This window comes from Bombus huntii, unplaced genomic scaffold, assembly GCF_024542735.1.
Source record: "Bombus huntii isolate Logan2020A unplaced genomic scaffold, iyBomHunt1.1 ctg00000052.1, whole genome shotgun sequence".
Lineage (NCBI taxonomy): Eukaryota > Metazoa > Arthropoda > Insecta > Hymenoptera > Apidae > Bombus > Bombus huntii.
Window position 1 is genome coordinate 356,885 of NW_026099316.1, and position 11,378 is coordinate 368,262.

The 11,378-nt window shown below is 47.1% G+C and overlaps 1 pseudogene; it reads left to right on the forward strand.

The window, feature by feature from the left end:
- Nucleotides 1-2,720: 2,720 nt before the first annotated feature.
- Nucleotides 2,721-2,839, forward strand: LOC126875722 (5S ribosomal RNA; annotated as a pseudogene).
- The last annotated feature ends 8,539 nt before the right edge of the window (nt 2,840-11,378 follow it).

Genomic DNA, 11,378 nt, shown 5'->3' on the forward strand with positions numbered 1-11,378 from the left:
GAACGTGACTCGATCGTTCGTTTCGAAACGTTTTTCCGAAATACAAAGTTGCAAAGAGAGGAGAGTTTGTATCTCTTATAATCTCTTCCTGTTGCTGTAATAATCCTGTTTGCTGGATTTATCGAACACGAGCCAGGCATTTTTAAAGCGATCCCGATCCCGTCGATAATTCGCACGCGATACAACCGCGACTAACGGATGTCTCTGCTGCCGCGTACCGTCTGCTTTTCAGTTTCGCCGTGCAAAGTGTCACCACGTTTCACCCGGAAACGAACGAACGCATCGTCGTCGGCTAATTTTCATTTCGTGCTCGTGATAATTAAGCCGTTGCGCGACGCTCCACCCTCGCGAGTCGACGATTTTCTAGGAGACCGCTCTGGTCCGTGGCAACCGAGCCGGGAAACGTCAACCAGCTGTAACTAGCGAGCATCGTTACAAGCAAATTAACCAGCCAGCTCTGCCCTGTTTTGTACCGTGTTTCCTCCTTTCTTCTCTTTTCCCTCCTTTCGTATGCTTCGCAAGCGTCATCCACGCAACGAGATTCGTCGCTTTCTTTCAAACGAGCGAATAAAAATAATATTTCTACGAAATATGGCTTTCGCGAATACGAAGGCTCCCACGAACCAGCGGTTCCAACGTCTTTCGGTTTTTTTCGTGATTTTCTTTTCCACGCAATTTTTCCTCGATCAGTTCGGTTTATATGTAGATGTAAACAAACTAGCAGCAGCCAGTTACTTTTAATACGAAAAAGTAAATTGAAAATGCAGATAAAAGCTCGCGGCGTTTGGAATCGTGCCCAGGTAATACCGGGTCTACGCGTTCAAGAACGTCAGCAACTTTCCGATACTCTTTCCGTTTCATTCTGAAAAGCATCGCGTTAATAGGTTCCGCGCCACGTAAGATCGAACTCGAAACATCGATGACGATACGAGTACATGTAAATTAAATCGAAACGTTTCCATTATGAAATTGCCGGGAATTTACTCAAAATCGCGCTTTTTCCACGTTTGTTTCACTTTCGAAGAATAGAAATTTCAAATCGCCGAACTTGTTGCGTTGTCAAGAGTCATCGGGTTGTACGCCGCGTGTAGAGAAATTTCTTTTTTTCCTGGCATTTTTTCATCGCGACAAACTTGCAACATTGCGTATCCGGTGAGCGATTACGGTTAAAAAAATTGACCCTACCAAAGGTTTTCTCGTATTTTTCGCCGGGAACAAATACGCGGTGTCGGGCGTTTCATAGGTCGGTGAAAATTCGCCCGTTTATTTCGATCGCAATGGGGGTTTCATCGACGCCAAGAGCAGCATCGACGAATACGAATACGCGTTTTTCTCCTTGTTTTTGCCCTGCCACGTTAATACTTGGACTGCATCGAAAGTTTATGAGAGCGTTAGAAAATAGCGAGCGGCGTGCATGTACGCCGTCGGCTTTCCCAAACTTTCCAAAGCGTACGAATTGCGAACAGTAGCTGGAAACCAGAGCTGTCCGTACGTATATTTTTGAAACAGCTTACTCGACTGCCTCGTTCGGTGTTTGTCGTGGAAATTTATCCTGATATTCCTCGCCAATCCCCCCGCCTCTCTCTCCTTTCCGCCTGTCCTCTTTCATCCTTCCTGTTTTCCTCCTATTTATAAAGCGTAAACACGCGATATGTACCTCTGTTTGCCGCGTTTTATAAATATTCTCGAGATTGGAGAAATTACTTTTCCGTTTCTCTGTTTGTTAACGTCGTGAGGAAAGTTTGCGTTGCGTCAGCTTCGCAGAATCGTTCGCTTCTTTTCCTCGCATTCCGGTTCGACGGAATCGCCACTCCCTTATCTACACGCGTTTCCTCCAAAACTGTTTCTCATCGCGAAGCCAAGTCTCGAACGAGCGTTCGTCGCATCGACAAAGTATCGCGACATCGTTGATTTTATCGTTAATAAGCTGGCGATACCGAGGCTGCGACGGCTTTATCCGTCTGTATTTATTCACCGTCTAACGTTGCATTATTCAGTGGAACGCTCCATTTTCGGTCATTGCTTTTCTTACTGCCGTTCCATTTACTCTGCGGATTTAAGAACAAGCGAGAAGCACTTGGATCTTTCCTTTCTGCCGGGATTATGCTTTTTCCTCTCCACTTTTACGTTGTATCCTTCGAGCTTGGATGCTCGATCATAGTTGCGCGAGGGAAACCTTTTTCTCCATAGACACGCACAAAACCTACGCTTTCAGGTTTACATCCCCCTGGAGCCCCGTAGTCCATATTTTTTGATAATTCCTACAATAATATTTTATAATTAGACCTACAATATATTTAAAAAAATAAAATCCCGATAAAAGACAAAAGGGTGGACAATTGCATTACCTATTAAGTATTATAGAAAAATATTAAAGGAAGCATATATATTTCGTCGTATTACGTGCAAATTTTCCACAAATGCGTAAAAAACCGCGGTCTATTTACATAATAAAATAAATAATTCTTATGTGTCATAAGTCAAATTTTCTTTACCATTCTCTCCAAAACTTCTTGTCCCCTCAGAATATTGCCTAACGTTGTGTCTAAAGATGTAATCGCATCTCAACAGAGATAAAAATTTGTCAAAAGAGGAAACTAATTATCCTGCTAATGATACGTCGAACGACGTCGTAGACCAAGAAAACGAGATCGATGCTGGAGGATTGGAATCCGGAAAGATGGAAGAAGAACGTTGGTAAAGAGCCATTTACTCGCAACGCCAACGCCCTGGCCGGGCTGAATGCACTCGTTCCCGTCAAATCACGAAAGTTAAGCAGCGCCGGGCACGGGTAGTACTCGGATGGGTGAACGCCTGGGACCTCCGTGTGGCGTTGGCGAAGCGTGCTGGCCCCCCCTCCGTGGGGTTCGGGCCTTGGGCGCTTGGCGGCTCAGCGCCTCGGGGCCGCCAAGCAGTCCGGTAGGGGAACCGGGCTGCCTGGCATGGCGACGAGGCGGTCTAACAATGGTCACACACCGCTCCATCAGCCGTGGTATTAAGATGTCGATGCGTCTCCGCAGTACATGTTCGGCTAGCCCGAGGGCCCGTTATAAATCTTAAGGTTTAGTTAACTAAAGTCCTTCAAACAGACAAACAGCCTTTGTCCCAACTACGGGAAGATAGGGGAGACGTATTTTTCAACGAGCGGCGTCTCCCACTAGCAACTTTCCCTCGAGGGCGGCTAGCATCCTTCTCTAACCACCGATATGGAGATTGACCAATTAGCAGCAACGTCAATTTCCCTTACTTTCTGAACGAAGGCTTTTCTCGACGAATCCGATGATCTCGTATCCTTAGACACACCCCGTTATAGTTTTCCTCTGTGGCATCATCGGGACGGGAAAGGCATTCTCGCTCGCGATCTCATCGATTAAGGAGTAACCCTTTACGGCCAGTGAATATTACGCATCCGACTTGGATTTTGTGAGTACGTTCATCTATCATCCCGTCGACCGCGGATTCGTTATTGAACCTAGGATCATTGTCATTAGTTTCTCGAGTACCTAACTACCACGGTTACTTGTCCGGTTCTATAATAATCGTATTTGCGCTAGTCAATGTCTTCTCTATTGCATAACGACAACGTGTAACCCAAACGAGGATTCGTTTCACGCCCCTAACCCTAATTCTAATGTAAACCCGACATATTTATTAGACAATTATTACAAGGATTATAAATGTGCGTTCTGGAATGTAGACAGTTGGCTAGTTATTCACAGACTGACTGGCTTAGTGACCCATGGCCCTTGAAAAGGTTTAGAGCCCCACTCTCTATGCAGTAATGATTGTGACCTGTGTGGGTGTCTGTGTGGCGTCACATGTGGCACAGAACCTTCTAGTAGCTTCTCGACGTGCCCATCTAGAATGTTCCATCCATATCCTGACGCTTCTTCCGGCGAATTTTCGAAAGAGCCTGCACGTGCTAGCCGCCGTGGTGCATCTCACGAACGCACGCTAGTGGGGATGGCGCTGGGCAGCGAAGGGAAGAATCCGTACGATCAATTACCTTATCTGCATGCGGTTGATATCGTCGTATTCCAACAGATATGTTAGGCAAAGGTACTGATACGTGGCGGTACGGCGTAGCCATGCTGTATTATGCGTCGGCGCTTTATATTTTTCGTGTATAATACAATTTTTGGGTTTAAGCCGCTGAGGAGCGGAGCTTTTTTATGAATTTTTTTTATTTTTTTCTGTCCTGAAAACTTTGTCGCAAAACAGGACGCTTCGGTAGCCTGCTTTTTGGGTGCTGTGTAACTTTGGGGAGAGGTGGGATGAGAGGGAGGGGGCGGGGTTGGGGTGGGATGAGAGGGGGTGGGGGAGGGAGAATAATGAATAATATATATCTAATAGTGCGAGATCAGAATGTTTAGCATCAAATAAGAATTATGGAACTATACTTTGTACAGGACGACGGTGGCTATGTGGTTACTGTAGCAGACTGCAAACACATAGGTTGGCGGTTCGAATCCATTCCCTCCTGGATTTTGATATAAGTGAGTTCAGGATCAGAAGTGAAATGTGATGTGTGTGAGAATCCGTACTTGGGCGACGCAGCTTCTACGTCTTAGGTGTCTCTCTACGAGAAATTACCTCCCGAGATGTGAAAAATAAAAATAAAATAAAAAATAAAATAAAAAAAGTAAAAAAAAGAATACCTATGAAAACAACATAGAAAAAACAAAAAAAAAAGAAAAGAGGAAAAAAAATTCTTCCTCCTGATATTCGTAATACTTGTAACACAGCAACATTGATACTAACCCCGAACAACGAAACGATCGTCACCTGTCATCAAAATGTGGTAGTGAAGAAGAGTAATTGTGTTGTGTATACAGAAGAACAGTTGTGTTGTGAATATCCGTACTGCCATTGCCTTAGTGTAGTAGTCCAGCTACAGATTCCAGGTTTACATCCACCTGGGGCCCCGTAGTCCATATTTTTTGATAATTCCTACAATTATTTTTTAATTAGGCCGTTAGGGGAATTGGGCTGCCTGGGTCGGTGGCTCCGGCGACGAGGCGGTGTGACAATGGTCACACACCGCTCCATCAGCCGTGGTATTAAGCGCGCGGGGGAGGCCCCGTTGCAACGCTCACATCGGTTCCCGGGCCTCTCTCGATCGCAGCCGGGACGGTTATCGTGGAGGTTTTAGTCGGTTGGAATCCGACACTACCACGCCGCTTTCCCCAGAAGCGGCCTGGCGTCCGTGCGGATTTCCTCCACGTAAAATATAAAAAAAAAATTTACTCGCAACTGCGACGAATCATTCACAAAGCTCGTAAGCGACTCAAAAGTTCCAGGATCTGGCTTTTTCCTCATCGCAAACGATTCGGCGATGAAAACAAAACACGAGTTACCTAAACACGACCTAAGGTCATTATGCCCGCGTTCCTTGTCGTTTGATCTTCCGCCTCTGATCTGCTTTCATCTGATGGATACTTTTCGTGGTCTCTGATCGCCCGCGGAGCAGTTAACAAAATTGCAATTGTTGATTGCACCAAGCGAAGGAGCCTCGAGCCCTCTCCGCGCTTCCGAGTCGGCCAAATCGATCAAATACCGCGACGAAAAATTTGCGAATAACCAACGCGGAGTGTCGAATGCGAAAACCACCGGGTCCGACTTAAGTACCAGGAATTCGACAAAGCGGTCTCGTCTCGCTCGTAATTTAGGGATTGTACGCGAAACGGCGGAGAATTAACTGGTTCGCTGGTGGCTGCGCGTCGAACGCAAAACGCGCTCAACAACCCTCGCTCGTGCTTTCTTGGCCCTCGTGTATATGTTCTTCGCGAACGAGCGTCATCCTCTCCGGGCGTAGACGCGTTTACGCGACTCCTTCCAGATGCTGGTTAACTCCGCGCACGGAAATAGACTCGCTCGCCCCCTGCCCCTCGAACTTTTCGAACGAGGCTGGTGCTGTCCGGCACGAGCGAATCACAGAAGGAAATCACGCTGACGATAGCACGTTGTAAGATTTTTCCTGGATAATTTGTTCTACGATAAGAAATAATCGATAATCGAGGGCAAGTTGCGAAGGAAAATACAGAATGACGTGAAATTTATCTAAAATTTTCTATCGCTCGTTTGATCGCCGTTTTCGACGACGAATGCGGAGAATACTAGAAGAAGCGCAACGATTCGAGAGTCGGTAAATATTCGAAAAAACGAGGCCACCTTCGATCTCGATGCTTTCGAAATACGTTGCGAAGCTCGACGTTTCGAACGGTTTTGTCCTACACGCACGGTCGGCGCTCGGCCTTCAATCACGAATTACACGGGAAAATATTACACGTAGCTCGGCCCGAGTTTCCAAGCTGGGTCGGGTTATAGTATTTAGCAATATTCACGGCTTACCCTTATCGGTGTAAACATAAAAAATGCCACGGCGGTGAACGGATTAATATTAGATACTGCTACCTACATCGAGCTTCGAAAACCAAGGCTTTCCCGCATAACCGCAACACTAAGACCAAACGCCGCATCGGTTGTACGTATGCGCAGGAAAAAGTTGTTTAAAACGTCTTTAGCGTTTAGCGATATATCGGAAAAGCGTGAAAATCCAAAGTGCCCTTTTCTCGATATTCGACCGATATACGCATATACGAAAATACGCATACGAAAAGTTTCGCATTGTTGCGATAATAGGATACGTTAATAGCCAATAGTCACGGTGCGTTTAAGCGGCTTTGTAAAACGTATTGCCGCGTTTTACCAACGTAAAAACCGTGGTGACCGTCTCGACGCTGTCTCTGCGAATAGAAGACTCGATCGGCGAATCAGCGCGTAAGGAACGAGGAAAAAGAGAATTAATGTTGCGGAAAGGTTCCGTCGTTAAACGGATGCACTCGAGTTTACCAGGAGAGGAGTGACGTCGGCGAGAGAGAGGAAAGGTTTCGGTGGCTGGATAACAGATAGGTATTTGCTTTGCACGACGTTCGGAGACGCGAGTTAGAATGGGCGGTGATTCTCGCGAGAGCGAGCTTCCAACGTATTAAAACGATCGCGCGACGCACAGAACGGCTTTCGAGAGATCGGTTTATAACGCACGGTCGTTGGCGCGTCGTTCGATCCGCGTGACGGGCGCCGTTCCAGCAATATCGAACCTTTTCGTCCATTCTCTCGCGTTGATTCCGCGGCTAAGGGTGAACGATCGTTCGGGCACGTTCCGCCGAACGTCGCGTCTTGTTTTCGGCGCTCTGCGTATCGACAGATTCGACAGGGCACGGTTACTCGCGTTCACGGGCAAACGCCAGAAAAAAGCGGCCGATCGACGACGACTCGATTGAAAGCTGTCTGCGCGATGGCTGAATATTTACAGGTGGTGTTTGATGCTTTGAAACGCGGCTCTCGCAGTTTTTAGAAGTTTTTCGTGTTGCTTCGATGAACTTGCCTGTTTATTCGTTTACACGTTCCGTTTACGTTTTCTCGTTTTTACAGCGGCGACGATCGTAAGACGTTGTCGAGGCAAAGAATCGAGATTTTCCAGCATCGTTGTCAGCAAACGTAGGCGGCGAAGCGTTTCTACCGAGCGAGATATTGCTGGCGAGAGAAAGTGTCAGCGGTATTTGTAACGCTCGTATCGCAACAGATGCACATATCCCGCGGCTGTTTGAAAATTATTCCGTTCAAGGACGGGACAATAACGCATAAACAGATTGCCTGCGAGACGTACGTCCCGCATGATGTTTGAATATGCTACCTGTGACATCCGTGTGATCTTCCGCCAGACTGATCCTTCTGTGCGAGACTTTGATACGTTTCCTAGTACGATGACGTGCGTGTAACCATCGAATCTCTGTCCGTTTCATACGTTGGTGCGCGAAAAGAGCGTGAAAACGGAACGAGAACGAGAACGAGAACGGAACGAACTGAAAATTCGTAACAATTTAGTTAGTAGCTGATCTATAGGACAATATCGAGGAAACGGTTACAGTTTGCGAATCGCTGAAATACGTTCGACGCGTCGTTGTTCTCAAACTTTGCAAAACACACGCGCGTTGATTTCGACGCGTCGGGCAAAAGAAAACAGACACCTACTTACCTTCGTATTGGTAATTCCAGCTCTCGTCGTCACACGTATTTAGTCCGTTGGACGTCGAAACGATCGTCATCGATCGAATACCGAGCTCCGAAAGGGAGGAGCTGCTCCCTCGTTCCTTTATCTTGCGTTTCAAGTAGATATCGGTATCGCGATACCGTCTCTTCGCTCGTTCGTTCCAGCCTGTATGTTATAACGCGCGTTCACGACTCTCCATATACATTTTCGGAATAAGATTACCTGCACGCTCGTAGGAGGCGTAAGAAGAGGAGCGAAAAGTTGTGCTGGCGAACGCTCGATCGAGAACGCTCGATTTCGCTGGTCCGACAGGTCTAACTACGAACGATCAGGGGGACAAACGTTTCCGTTTGCGTCGTTGTACGTATAGACATTGACGCGATCGTGATTTGTTTGCCATTGTTCCTCCTGTCTAATAAGATCGATACGTAGCACCTGTCGCTGGCGGTCTATCGACGTGGCAAGATATACCAATCACGAGCACAAGGATACGATTAGGTTTGTAGCGAGTAGGTTGCCGTTTACTCGGACGGAATTGCGGCTATCGCCGATGGATTCTCATCGCCGTAGACGATCTCGTTAACAGCTTTTTATTTTACCTTTGGCCGCCGTATCCCATTGGAAACGACTAACAACGAACAACTGGAAGCCGCCACGTTTCGTCCGAGTTTAGCTACGATCGTTCGAGCACGACGTGACAAATTTCCAGCACTTTGCTCGAGCGCGTCACGACAGAACGCGTTACGACAGCGGCTCTGTTTATCGATAAACGACGGTGTTCGTTTTATCCGTCCAATGTTCCGCGTATCGTACCGTCTTCTGCCAGATCCAAGCGACGTTCCGGGTGTCGAGCTCGTAACCGTTTGCTAGTTCTTTTTATCGGCACGCCGCGCCGGACTCGCAGAAATAATACGGTTTCGTTAAGCCTTTGTCGTTCGACGCGATCAGCGAGCATCCGCAAGTTTAGCGAACGGATACATAAATTATCGTCCGGTTCAGCGACACCCCGTGTTCCACGGTTTCTTCCTTTTCTTTTTCATTCCCCCCCCCCCCCCCTCGTGGAAACCGACATATTTTTGCGTCACTCGTTCGCGAATGCCTGCTGCCGAGTGGAATTTCTTTTTTCCTACGGTAATTCAGACTGTGCGAGGTTTCGTGCCGATGTTGTTGCGGTATATTTCGTAACGCTGTAAAACTGGTCCTCGAAATTTGTAACGTCCTGCGGGAGCCGTTGCGCAGATTTCTTTGTAACGGCTAACTTTAGAGTAAAATGTTTCAACGTCGCTTTTATATCCACTTTGTTGAGCATGTATTAAGCATAAAACGATATATTTAGCACCTCCGCGAGCGCTTTAAAAAGATTGGTTGAAAAACAAAAGGTATCTAAATAAATAAAAAAGAAATTAAAAAAAGAGAGAAAAAAGGAGAAAGGAAGGAGATGGAAGGGGACAAGAGAGTTAATAACTCAAACGCGTCGACAAGTGCGCGAGGTACCGTTAAAAAAAAAGGAATAGAAAGAAGCGACGCAAAAAAGAAACACGTAGCAGATTATACGACGTTAAATCACTCGGGGCGAAGCAATCTCTTCGAAATACGGCATTACCTCGGTTTTGCCACTCGGGCTACTCCCGCCCTTAATTGATATTCGAGCAGCGTCGATTAAAAGCTGCTTCGCGTAATTCACCGTTAATCCGTCTAGCAGCACGTTTGATCGTCGTTCTGGCGAACGGAACCTGCGACGCCTTGGCCGAAAATATCCTTGGATCGACGTTAAATTTTTGGATTTTTCGACGTTGATTAATTTATTGTTCGCTAGTCGATTAAGAAAATTAATTACTCTGCGCGATGGGCTTGCCTCGAAGAACTCGGAGCTATTCTTAGGCTTGCAACGATCTTCCGGGTAAATTGATCAGCGCCGTTAAATATATCTCGCTCTATTGCGCCGCAAAACGCTCAACTCGCAATTTCGATTTTTCTTTCAGCTGTTCCAGTTTCACTGCGTTCCGTATATCACAGCTATCGTACACGGTGCAGCGAATACGAAACGGAGAAGGTCGGAGCATGTACCCGTCTAGCCACCTTCGTTTCAATTCTTCGTTCGAGTTTTCTGTTTCGATCCTCCCGTATTAGGTGTAATCTTTCGAGAATATGCCCGTATCGTTGGACGTTCTGACAACCAACGACGAACGCGGCCGAGTTTGTAAATTTTGCGCGCCAAGTTTCGATAGGTCAGGAATAAAGTCCGACGTTTCGCTGGAAGTTTCCGCGATGAGGAGCGGATCGCCCTCACCTCGTCCAACTATCAAGCTCGTCCACCGTCCAACCTTCTCGCGCAATTTCCAATAACGTTCAGACTTGCAACTCCTTTATCGAGAGAAACTCGTCGAACGAGGTGTTTCATCGGTATTTCGCTTTAATTAACTTTTTAACTTTATCGATAAACGTTCGCGAAACATCAACGAACGCATACGTGTGAGAGCCCTTGACCAGAAAGTCGGGCAACTGACTCAAGATTAAACGGCGGCTTTAAACTACGTCGCGCAAGAGTCGGATCTTTTTGTCCGAAATAAAACCAGTTGCTTTCTAAATCGTTTAACGGATGGATTCCTTCCGCAACCGTGAATGTCAGCGTTCCGCCTCTAACGTAATATCAACGCGGAAACATCGCGGCGAACTCGTATTTTCTTTGCGTTTATAACCGCCTTTGTCTTTTTTCTCTCTTCTTGCCTCTTCTCCTTAAAAACATCCCTTCCAAGCGGCTTGCTGTCTCGCGGTAGTTACGTCGCGGCTCGGTCGGACGTCGTAACGTCCTAACGTCGTAACGTCGTACCGTCGTGACGTCGTGACGGGCGAATAAAACTGTCGCCGTCGCGTTCTCACCTTTTAGCCGCTCTTTTTGCACAAACGCTCCCTCGAGGTGGCGTTTTCGTCGCGAAACAACATGCTGGGATATGCGTTGAAAGCGAGCCGCTGATCGAGCTCGACGACCGAGCAAAAATTCCGATTGATTGCGCTGGCTGCTCGCCGATCAATGTCAAACGTCTCAATTCCTTGGACGTAACAGCGTTGAAGGCAAAGTGAACTTTATGGCGGGCCGTGACGATTCCGGTATAGGCGAACGTAGTCCGCTATAGGGACAATTTGCAGGATCGACGAACGATCGGTCATCGTTGCTTTCGTCCGGAGCCTGGCGATTAAGAAAGGGAAGAAGTTAATTTTGTTATTTACGTCGGGTGTCGTGGGGCGGCCTGTGACTCGGTACACCGGCCAGCTGTTAATCACGGTCTACGTAGAACCGTACTTTAATTACCGTAGTTAACGTCGT